Source organism: Gopherus evgoodei, chromosome 18 (assembly GCF_007399415.2).
Source record: "Gopherus evgoodei ecotype Sinaloan lineage chromosome 18, rGopEvg1_v1.p, whole genome shotgun sequence".
In the NCBI taxonomy this organism is placed as follows: domain Eukaryota; kingdom Metazoa; phylum Chordata; order Testudines; family Testudinidae; genus Gopherus; species Gopherus evgoodei.
In genome coordinates this window covers 16,002,582-16,014,623 of record NC_044339.1, presented here as the reverse complement: position 1 = coordinate 16,014,623, position 12,042 = coordinate 16,002,582, and positions in this window count along the sequence as shown.

Sequence of the window (12,042 nt, the reverse complement as noted above, 5' to 3'; positions counted from 1 at the left end):
ATCCCCACTGGTTGAAGTTCTCCTGGACCTTCAGTGTACCTCTTTTGGAGTCTGTTCTAGGGATCTGCTCTCCGAAGACGTTAGCGATGCTCGGCCGAGAGCTAGAATGCCTTTCGCTCCATGCTCTTTCCTTTCTTAGGATGACTTATGCCGCCGCAGGTTTGGATGGAGGCTCGTGCTGGCGCGTTTCCAAGGTGCAGTGTCCCGTTTTCTTTGACTGCAAAAGATAAATAACTCAAAACCAAAGAAGTTCTAGAAATACACAAACGATTCGTTCTTCCTGTTGGCCTACAGCGAAACCTGCCTTAAGCAAAGGCCCCCTAGAAAGCTGCAAAAAATCACCCACCAACCAATAGGATTTTAGCATTTTAAGAGGGCTGATCCTGCTCCGTCTCACGCCAGTTTTATGTTGGTGTCACTCCATTGACTTCATTGCTGTCACGCCATGTTTACACCACCAGGAGAGGAGAACTGGAGCCAGTTGCTCCGGGGGCGAGAGAGGAGAATAAAACTCACAGAGATAAGTGGAGTTCCATCTGCGGTGTAAGCAAGGGGGGAAAATCATGCCCACCAGTTGCTATATAAATGTTAAGTCATTCACCACCCCTCTGGGAGGAAGTGAAGTATCACCCCCCTGTTACAGAAGGGGAAACTGAGGCACAGAGAAGGGCTGTGCCAGTGAGTTGGTGACAGAGGTGGGAATAGGCTCTGGAGACTCCCCTCCGCTACCTCCAAACTCCCGAGCAGTCGCCTTGCTCTGTGTGTTAGTTCTTTGAAGGTCGTGCACTGCTTGGGACTACTTCAGGGCAGCTCTTTAAGGAGCTGTTAGTGGAGGTGACTAGATCTGAAGCTAAACCCCAGCTCCAAACCCCCTACGGCGGGTGGTTGTATCTGTAATGGGTGCAAGCAGAGCCTCGGATCAGAGCCTGCACCAGGAGGTGGGGAGCTTAAGCCTAAAGCTGGGCGGAGTCCGAGCAGATGCTAAGTGCTGGTTTCACTGGAGCGAGTGAGGGTTATGAAAAGGCATTCACGGACAGCGAGTAACCTTAGCTCAGGCAGCACGGACAGCGTGTTAAGGGCATGTGACAGGAGCCCCTGTGCATCAAGACATTTTCTGCAGAGGACACGGGGCAAGCTCAGTCAGCAGGGCACGGGTGGGTCCGCTGATTTTTCAATGAGACTATTCGCAGAACACGCCTCTCAACTGCTAGAACAGGGCCTCATCCTCCCTGATTGAACTGACCTCGTTATCTCTAGCTTGCTTGCTAGCACACATATATATACCTGCCCCTGGATATTTCCATTACATGCATCTGAGGAAGTGGGTATTCACCCACGAAAGCTCATGCTCCAAAACGTCTGTTAGTCTATAAGGTGCCACAGGATTCTTTGCTGCTTTTACAGATCCAGACTAACACGGCTACCCTCTGATACTTGGCCTCTATCTCAGTGTGAGTAAGGGGCGAGGGGCCAGCACCGTAGAAATGAGGGCTCGCCTTTCAGTTCTTGGAAGTCCTATTGTATTACTTAGTGGGCTTGAGTTTAAAGGGCAGGGGGGAAGAACATGTAGGAAAAATGAATGTCCCTTCTGTGAATTCTTGGATTCTGTGTGAACCTGCTTAGGTTTCCATTGCAATGGCTGGGTGAGGGGAAGAAAACAACCCCCAATCGCCACCCCCTCCCCAGTCTTATTTGTAATTTGTTTTCTAAATTAAACTAGTCCCAGACAGATGCAGAGCCATGTTCTCTATAGCTTAGATAGTTCATAGCACATGTGACTAAAAGGCCAGACCTGGCTGGAAAATAGGTGGCCAGCTGATCCCCGTCGGTGCTTGTGTTCCGCTGCTTGCGCGTTTGGCATCCGAGGCTTCCTGGCTGTAAGCACTTGGAAACCGGGGGGGCTGGGAGCAGCTCCTTTCCAAGGCAAAGGGCGGTACAGCCGGGCTGGGTGAAATGAGCCTTGTGGGCTAAATCCTCAGCTGGTGTAAAGTGGCATTGACTTCAATGAGCTCTACTGCTTGACTGCAGCTCAGAAGCTGGCCCCTTGCCGTCAGTGGCTAACAGGCTGGCTTAGCCACAACTAACCCTCTGTCCCGATGCAGGATTTGACCGGCTGACCCTGGCGGGACTTTCTAACCCTGTGTTTCTATGATGCCAGTGTACCCAGCCTGAGGATCTGCCTTTCATTTAGTTTAACATATAAAACAGCCCGGGGGTAGAGAATGAGCTTTAACTCAGCCTTCGACGGGTGCCTGCCACAGCAGCAAGCGGCAAACCGGTGAGCCCAGGCCCAGGCTGCATTAGAAGTGTAGCTCTGCTTGGGACATTGATTTGCGTTGCTGTTTAAGCTGTGTCTCGAGTAAAGTGCCCAGGGATGGCTCATTCTGCTGCAGCCATGGGAGAGTTTCAGGACAGGCCCTGCCTCTCTCGCAGAGGAAGCGAAAGCCTCCACCATGCACGGGGCAGGGGGCTGGGCCCATTTTCCTTCTGGCCTCTCTTCCATCCACAGATTAGTTTAGTTCCCCCCTCCCTGAGCAGTGGCCGGCTGGGGGAGTGAGGCCCAAACGTGGGTGAGGCCCACGCCGTGGAACAGAGCACATCCTCATAGCACAGGGTCTGACCGCCCCCAGGCCACTGCTGGCAGTGGCAATACACAGTGAATTTAATGCACTTTGCTACAGGCATATGCAGCCGAAAGCAGGTGGGCCATAGGCACCTCTATGCAAAAAGGTCGGTGCACCCCTTATGCCTGGAGGGTGCTGGGTGCAGCCTCAACACAGTGTGAATTCATCCCCTCCAGAGCCATTCTTATGTGTGTTACACCCGCATGACTTTGCTGGCCCGATTCTCTTCTCCCAGCGGGCTCACAGGGGTGGGCGGTTCCATGAACGTCACTAGAGCGACTCCAGATTTACCCCAGGGTAACAGAGGTCAGAATAGGGGAAAACGTGTGCAACAGCTGGGCAATTAGTGAATACTGCGCCCTAGGAACCGAATGGTGACATTGATGCCTGCAGAGCGGCAGCACCCAGCCCAGCCTCAGGAGTGCCTGTAAACCCAAATGGCATGGCCGGGCCAGGCCGGGCTTTTTCCACCTTGGAAGCACTGGTTCTTTAAAAAACAAACAAACCACCAACTAATGCTGCTCTGTAAGAGCCCCCAGGATCACCCCCATGAGCGTTAACGGGGTGGAGATTCCAAAGCCTTTTGATGGCGCAGACTTGAGGCCCACCCCATCACTGGGCTTCCCTGGCCTTGGCTGCTGACGACTGAGGGTGCGAGAAAGCGTTCTGGTGGCCAGTTGAGCCCGTTGCTGTTGCTTGCAGCTCAGCTGTTTGTGACGGCTCCCGTCCCGGCGTCCCCTTCCCCGTGCACGTGTCTGTTTTGCTTCTGCCTGGATGTTTGTGTGGAGTGTTTGCCCCCTGTTCAATTGTCTGATGTGTAATAATAGCGGCTTGTTTGTTGTGCTCTTGCCTCTGATCCAGTCTAAAAACCACAAGGGTTCAGACAGCGAGAAGTAGGGGGGCCTAGGCAGTAAGGACTAGCTGCAAAGCAGGGCTGAAGGTGGGTAAAGAGCAGCTGGGTTCTTGGGAATAGGGGAAGCCTGGGCAGCAAGCTTAGTGTGTAGCCTGTGATGGCAGCTACAGAGGGACGGGGACCTGGGTAGCACTGCATGCGGCTTAGTGTTCTCCAAAGCAGCTGCTTTGGAGAATGTTTCAGCAGAAGGGGAATTTTCTGCAGCCTCAGGAGGGGCTATTTTTAGAGCAGACAGAGCTTAAAACTGTCTGTCTGCATTTGATCTCAGGAGCAGGGATTGGAACTAACGTTTTCCCCTGTAATTTCAGACCGAGAGGTCCTGTGATTTCGCCACTTTCAATAAAGAACAGAGGCATGCGGCTGTAAGGGCTGTAGCAAAGGAGACAGGCCTGCTGACGCCCCCCAAATCCTGCCAGCAGCCCCTCTTTAAAGTCAAGCCTGCTGTGCCCAGCTAGGGGCTAATCCTCAGCGCCTCAATGAAATCCCTGCAGCTCACAATCCTGCCCAGCCCTAGGTCTGGGCTTTGTTTCTCTTATTTCTTTCTTCAGGCTTAAGAGGAGACCCATACTTGACAAAGGCAGGTCTTTGTGCCTGAGGGCTTGTCTACATCAGAAAGTTGCAGCGCTGGTGAGGGAGTTTCAAAGTTGCAGCGCTGTGAGTGTCCACATCTGCAGGGCATCACCAGCGCTGCAACTCCCTGTTTGCAGCGCTGGCCGTACTCCCGTTTTGTCTCGGGTGTAGAGGATCCAGTGCTGGTGATCCAGCGCTGGTAATGCAATGTAGACACTTACCAGCGCTTTTCTTGACCTCCGTGGAAGGAGGAAGCCTCTGGTAATCAAGCTGGTTTCCTTTCCCGGTTTGCCCTCTCGGTCCCGGAGCCAGCCAGCAAACCGCAGGGAAGGAGACCTGCTTGCTCGGGGTTCCGGGACCGAGAGAGCAAACCGGGAACGCCGCGGTTTGCTCTCTCGGTCCCGGAGCCGGCCAGCAAACCGCGGGGAAGGAGACCTGCTTGCTCGGGGTTCCGGGACCGAGAGAGCAAACCGGGAAAGGAAACCAGCTTCGCCGCGGTTTGCTCTCTCGGTCCCGGAACCCCGAGCAAGCAGGTCTCCTTCCCCGCGGTTTGCTGGCCGGCTCCGGGACCGAGAGAGCAAACCGCGGCGTTCCCGGTTTGCTCTCTCGGTCCCGGAACCCCGAGCAAGCAGGTCTCCTTCCCCGCGGTTTGCTGGCTGGCTCCGGGACCGAGAGAGCAAACCGCGGCGAAGCTGGTTTACCTTTCCCGGTTTGCTCTCTCGGTCCCGGAACCCCCCTTGAAGCCGCCCAACAGCGCTGCAGTGTGGCCACATCTAACACCACTTGCAGCGCTGGTTGCTGTAAGTGTGGCCACTCTGCAGCGCTGGCCCTATACAGCTGTACTAATACAGCTGTAACAACCAGCGCTGCAAAATTTTAGATGTAGACATGGCCTGACAAAAAAAAGTGGATTGGCTTGTTTCCTTCCCCCTCTGACCTCATCATCACCCTCCCTGGCTGTCATGGTTGGTGGCTGCTGAGCATGGAGGCTTACCGGTGAGGAAGAAGTGGCAGGCAATGGGTTTGATGGTAGGGAGGTTTGTGGAGCTGTGCCAGGGCAATGGGGTGACTTGTTGGTTAAAACCCTGCTCTCCTGAGTACTCTATTTTTCAACTCTGCTGCAGTCCTGCTGGGTGGCCTCAGGCAAATCATGTCACTGCCCTGTGCCTTGGTTTCCCCATCTGTGAAATGGGGGTGATGATACTGACCTCCTTTAGAAAGTGCTTTGAGCTCTACTGTGGAACAGCACTAGGGGAATTAATATAGCTGAGTATCTGCTAGAGAGGGTTTTGACATCTTAGAAAAGAAATGCCTGAAGACTTGTGCATAGAACTCTCAGTAGCAAAGAAACCAAAAGGAGGATTCGGGTCTGGGCTGAGCAGCAGCAGCAGGCCCATAGCTCATAGGCATCACCATTTTTGCAGTCGCACTGGCCCTGGAGTGTGGGGGAAGGGTGTGAGCTCATTCCCTTACAATAGAATAGCAGGGGGCCAGCCCAGCTGAGATCAGCACCCCATTGTGTCAGGTGCTGTACAAACACTTAGTAAGCGAGGGGCTCATAGTCCAAATGGCAAAAGAGAAGCAGAGGGAAGTGACTTCCCTCAAGTGCCCCAGCAGCTCAAGGGCAGAGCGTGGCTATTGAGCCCAGTTGTGTACTCTATCCGCTAGGCAGTGCTGCCTCTGCAGTAGCTGATTTGGGGAGCGGGCTGGGTATCGGGGAGGGTTTCAGGATGGGAGCTTGACCATAGTGAGAGTCAGGAGCAGCTGCTTTAAAACTTTGCATAATTTCCCCAGCGTACACAACTATTTCATAGACACGTACGACTGGAAGCGCCCAAGAGCAGACATCCAGCCCAGCCTCCCACGCTCGGGCAGCTCAACTAAACCTAGAGCCTCCCTGATGTGTTTGTCTGATTACAGTGATGGGGCTTCCACACCCGCCTTTGCAGAGCTTAATTGCCCTTATGGTTAGAGAGCTTTTCCTGCTACCTGACCTCAGTCGCACTTGCTGCAGCTTCTGCCCATTACGTCTTGTCCTACGTTCACTGGACATTGGCTGAAAGATGCATAGTCCTCTTTACGCCAGCCCTTAACGTACTTGAAGACCATTATCAGGTCCCTCCTCCGGCCTCAGTGTTGGGAGGAAAGGTCAAAGTCAGGTTTTCTAACCCTTTTTGTCGCTCTCCTCTGCACCCGCTTCAATGTGTCTAGTTTTGGGTGCCATGCTTTAAGAAAGAGGTGGACAGTCTGAAGCCAGCTGAGGCCTCAGCAGGCCCCCATCGATTGGCCGTGTCTTACACACAACACTCCTGTTCATTCGTGCAAGTGCCATTGGAAGCCTATGGAGGCTATGGCTACACTCCACTTTTAACCCACGTTAAATTAGACCCTACCTTTGTTTTTGAAGAGACAGCCACTCGGTGTTTAACTAGGGTGAACAGCTGGAGTTACACTGGAGGTGGCAAACCAGTGTTAGCAGTGAAGACATGGCGAGTTGGCTTTTATTTTTAACCCGGGGGTAAGAGCACACTTTTGTGCAGTGTAGACATCCCCTCAGTGCGGATGGGCAAGCTCTCAGCTAACCCTGCTTACAGCAGCTTTCACGAACCTGGGATGCCACATGCCAGTGGGCTCCCGTCACAGCTTAAGTCAAGTCTCACTGAAAGGCAAGAGGACTTAGGCACTTTTGATGCTGCAGCCCCCTGCAGTTCTGAGGCAGTGAGCCAGGGCTCTGAGCTGTAGGCGAGCTATTGGCAAACGCTGGGGCTGCAAAGTACATGCATGTGGCGGCGTGTTTGTGGTTCAGTACCTAGGCCAGGAGCAGGGAGTGCAAAAAACAGGCAGTTGGACTTCTAATGGGCGTGGTGATTCTGCGCTGTCAGTTCGCTGCGTTCTGGTGGAGCGTTCAGGGTAAGATTCCAGTCGTGCTGCTGTGTCTGTCTGTGGGTAGAAGCGGGCGTTAATCTCTGCCTGGGCTGGTGTGTGCATATGCACTCCCATGTGTATCACATGCTATTTTTCCATACTACCCTCTAGTCTCAGGCCACCACAGTTAAAAATGAATATGGCCAATTTTATTTCCTTCTTCAAGCAGAGCACTGTGATTTATGGTAAGAAATGATGCAGGCACCGTGAGTGATTAGTGTCATCCCAAAGGCCTCAATCCTGTGAGGTGCTGAGCACCCTCCGTTCACAGTGACTAAGGCAGCAGAGTCTCTTACAGGATCCAGGTGGTTGTAATAATGCTCCACTATGGGGACACTGTAGCAAAACTTGAAGTAAAACTCTCCCCCAGTTTTAGTCCCTCTGTGCCTGTTTGATGTGTGCAAAATTGTTTTCTACACTCAAAAATAGAGAAGTAGGCTCAGCGGAGGGTGGTATTTCCCGAGTGACGGGGAGCGATTACACTCTTGCGGATTTAATCCTGGAATAAGCTCTCTTGTGATCTGAAAAGCAATAATGGCTAATTTTCTTTTTAATGCACTTGACATTCATTTATGCATCTGCATTTTGTATTCTGGAAGTTGGGCTCGGAGCTGCGCTGGTTCTGTGCTAAGTGAAGGGGAGGGTGAGCAGCTCCTACTGAGAGCTTCAGCAAGCTTTATGGGGCGGGGCGGGGGGAGCACACTGTGATTTTTTGAGGGGGGGGGGTGGGGAGAAGTCAACGAGTGAATGTATTTCAGCCAAGCCTTCCCTTTCGATAATGTTTGTATAATAGGTGATGGATTTAGCCGCCTGAAACCAAGCCCGTCCTTTGCTGTTTGTCAGTAAAATAGTTTTTTGCATGTTTTGCATCTGACTGGTTCTTTCCAAAAGATTCCCTCTCTGCAAAAGGAAGCAGCTTATTCCAAACACAGGGAGGTGGCTTCTTGTCAGCATCACTCCCCTGCCCACAGGGGTGGGGATGGGATATTGACAAGGTGGTGACGACAGTGGGGGTGGGCATCACTACAAAACGCCTCACTGTGTCTGCTCTGTCTTTCTCCAGCATTATCTGTCAAGGAGTAGAGATCAAACCTCAGCATATTGAATAATGGAAAACAAAATCCTCTGCTAATACTCATGCCCCGTTAGAGTGAGTGTCTAATTATATACATATATTACCGCACACCCACAAAGCAATGGAGTCCTCCTTGCTGGCAGAGGATTTATAATGGTTTCCATAAAACCATTCCATTTCACACACTCAGATACGATCACTCAGCCACAGCCCAGTGACCAGGATCAGTTAGAATAAGCAGCGGCCTCTCCCCACCTCCAAAATGAACACTAGCTGGATTCACAATTGTTATAGTTCTCCAGGGAACACTCTACAGACCAGCTCTCTTTGTCGGCCAGAAGTTTAGCCCTTCTAACTTCCTTTCAAAATCTTAGTCCTGTGCTTAGTCTGCCTCTGGGGGGGCACTCCTTGATGGAGCTGCTGGGGCTAAGACATAGGATGTTATAAGTGCCACTGGCACTGAAAATTGCAGCCTCTCTGCCTCTGCTTCCACATCTGACAAATAGGTCTGATTCTCCTCTCGCTTCGTCCAGTGTAAATTGATTAGCGTTACTCTTGATTTACCTGGGGGTGTGAGCAGAACCAGGCCCTCCTTTGGATTCATTAAGCCATGCCCATGACATGGACTAGGTGTTCCACTACTCCTGCCTTGGAGATTTTCTCCTGTACCTGGCTTGGCTTGGTTTGGCACAACTTGGGGAACTGTTCAATGTGACTTGCATGCTCCTAGTGAAGAGATGTTGGGGCATGATTTGTTATATATTCTTCAGCAGGCAGCTCGGGGCCACAGACTCCTCAGGCTCAGATGAGCCCAAATGTGAAATCAAAGAGTGGGGAAGAAAACCAATCCATGCAGAGAAGAAATTCAGAGCCTCCAGCTATAGCAGAAACATGGGGGGGGGGGGGGAACCACACACACACACACACACACGAGATGAAGGTTGGGGTTGCTGGCACTGAAATTGACTAATAGCAGCTGGCACCTTCAACTAAAGGTCACATCAATGGTGAGGAAGAAGCCAAGAATGTGGGAAAATCTTTCCAGCTAGTTCTCCATGGAGGAGAGGTGCATTGAAAGAGGAACAAGGGCTGGAGGGCTACGTCTGAGCTAAGTGAGCGTTGGCACCTGTTGCAGATCGCATCAGAGCGCCCAGTTGCAGCATATACTATTGGCCTGCAAGCTCCCTCCATGATGGAAGGAAGGGGACCGGTTCGCTTCATGGAGACGCTGCATCGTCTGAGCCCATCACCAGCTCTTTAGGAGACAATGCTGGTTATAGGCTCACAGTACTAAAGACCATGGAATTATGGGGAAGGAGGGAGAAAATGACCACACAGCCCTTTGCCCCCTGCAAAGCCCCATGGTTGCTGCCAGACTGCCATATGCAGGCACAGCATCGTCACCCCCCATCACGATTCAGGCCCTCCCACCCAGCACAGCTGCCCCTGATCTCCGATCAACATGCTGAGGACAGTTTGGGACTTTCCTTCTACAACACCTCTATGCCCATGGGGTTGGCAGGCCTGGAAGTGCAAGGCCCTGTGCAGCATTACATTGGGAACATGTGCCTTTGGGGGGAGGCAGGAACAAGGGGGTTGCACTGGTTGATGCTAGCTTCTTGGGCTGCACTGAAAACAAAGAAAGATGTGCCAGGGCTAACCTTCTAGCCGTGCCGCTCAGCGCCGTGGGAGTCTGCAGCAGCACTTTTGCAGGGCTCCGCGTGCAAGAGGAATGTCATCCGCTATAGGGAATCTACCACCTGGAGGATAGTAGCTAGCAGAATGCACATTCTCCGAAGAATTAATGTTTCCCCATGCTCCAAAGCAGTGAGACAGCCTGGGTTATAATTTGCTCTCGCTGCAGAGAGCCCTTCTACCACCGCTGTTGGCTCTGATTTCTGGCTTCCCTCGTTAGCAAGCTGCCACAGAGCAAGACATGCTGCAAGCAGCAGAGCTGCCCATTTCCGAATGGATCCGGGCCACGCCCTGAATGATCATGGAGGTTAAGAGCTTAACAGGATTGGACATTTATAAACCTTCCAACGCTCTATTCTTAATCCGTATGTCTTGTCACCGGATATGCTTGTTGTCCATATAAACCTTCCTACAGCATGAGCCAATCTCCAACAGACGAGGATGGAGAGAAATCTTTCCCTAGGAACCGGTTATTCCATCACAGTCTTCTGCAGTGTTTCTTGCACCTCTTTCAGAAGCAGCTGGGCCTGAGTATTGTCACAGACAGGACATCGCCCCCTCTTCCCCCCTCACCTCCATCTGCTGTTAATGAGCAGGAAGTTGTGCTAGGAGCTGTACAACTGGGCTGGTTTCTAATACCTAGGCACAGCAACGTGAGAGTCAGGACCCAGGCTGGTTGATGCTTTGCAGACGGGTGTCCCATGAGAGGAGGAAACCCTGCCTAATGACATCAAGGCAAGCTGCGTGCACGAGCTGCGCAATCAATAAACCAGCCCTTGGATATGGTGCTGTCTTGGCCATCTCATAGCAAAACCAGGGGGATTGTCTAATGCATGAGCTGCCCCTACTCCCTGTCCAGCTGCAAAGGATGGAACGGAGACGGAGATGCTGCAGTGGAAGGTGCCCTATGCTCCACTCTTGCCCCATCCGAAGGGCCTGGCAGAGACGTGATCTTTGGTCTCACAAGCCCATGCCTACTCGGCCCTGGGGGTCACAGCCACCTGCCTCGTCTGCTTTGCTGCTCCCTTTCACTGGGAAGTTAAGAAGCTGTTTGCTGTTGAATTGCAGGCCTAAACTAGGACCCCCCCAGCTGGTCCCCAAGCTGTTATCCCCTGGGGCATTGCCCTCCACCCAGTGAGCTGGGGAGGATTTAACAACATCCAAACGTGTTCCCATGCAATGCTCAGTCCCAACTCCGCAGCACTTCCCAGCTGCTTCCGGGGCTCAAGGCCCAACCCTGACTCCGGGGAGATCCCAATCCAGCCCCCTGCTGCTCAGAGCCTGGAGACAGAAGGCTGCTACTTAGCCACAGACCAGGGACAGCCCAGGCAGCAGCAGAGCAAGCAGTCCACGATAACATGGCTCAGGACTCAGGCCGGCCTCAGTGCAATTGACCTAGCGAGGTCCCTTCCAGTGGTTCTCCTCTACTCCTAAGTATTATCTAGCCAGTCCCTGACAGGCGTTTGTCCAGCCTGTTCTGAAAAACCTTAACCTTAAATCCCTTTACAAACTGATGGAAATTCCACACCCCCTCTCAGTAATTTGTTCCAGCACTTAACTCCCCACCATTAGACGTGTTTCCTAATGTCTAACCTAACCGCCCATGCTGGATAGAGAAGTGGATGGTTCAGTCTCTTTAGCCCCATCCAATCCCTGGCACCTCTGCTGATGTGTTCATTTTAATGACAGTTGTGCCAAGAGATTTTTCTTGTCTTTATGAAAGAATTATCTGTACAACTCAGCCTTACGTGGACTTAACACCCCCGCCCCCATAGCAATGGGGCTGTTCCATTAGAATGGGGCAAACATTTTCCGGTGCGAAATGAATTTTTCCAAAAACTTGAAAATTTTCACAAAGAAGTCCACTTCAGGCTTCCCACTGAAAACTCACAAACCTGAAAATGTTCAGGTCCTTTTAAAACACAAAACTTTGTTCAGGTTTTTGACACAGTTTTAAAACTATTTCTACAACAAATTTTGGTGCAAACAAAAACATTTTTGCTTCCTTTGAACTCGGTTCTGCACGGGGAGGGATGCCAAATTTTCTGACCAGCACAACTTCATACCTTTTGGAGGGAGGGGTCTCTGTCTCTTAAAAAGCTTATGATTGGGAGCTCTGTGCCCTGGTTCTAACATCAGCCCTCCCCCAATTTTCCACCGGAGTGATGGATCTTTTATCCCGGTGCATTATATTCAAAAGCAAAACGCTCGACTGGCTGGTGGAAGGGAATAGATTTATA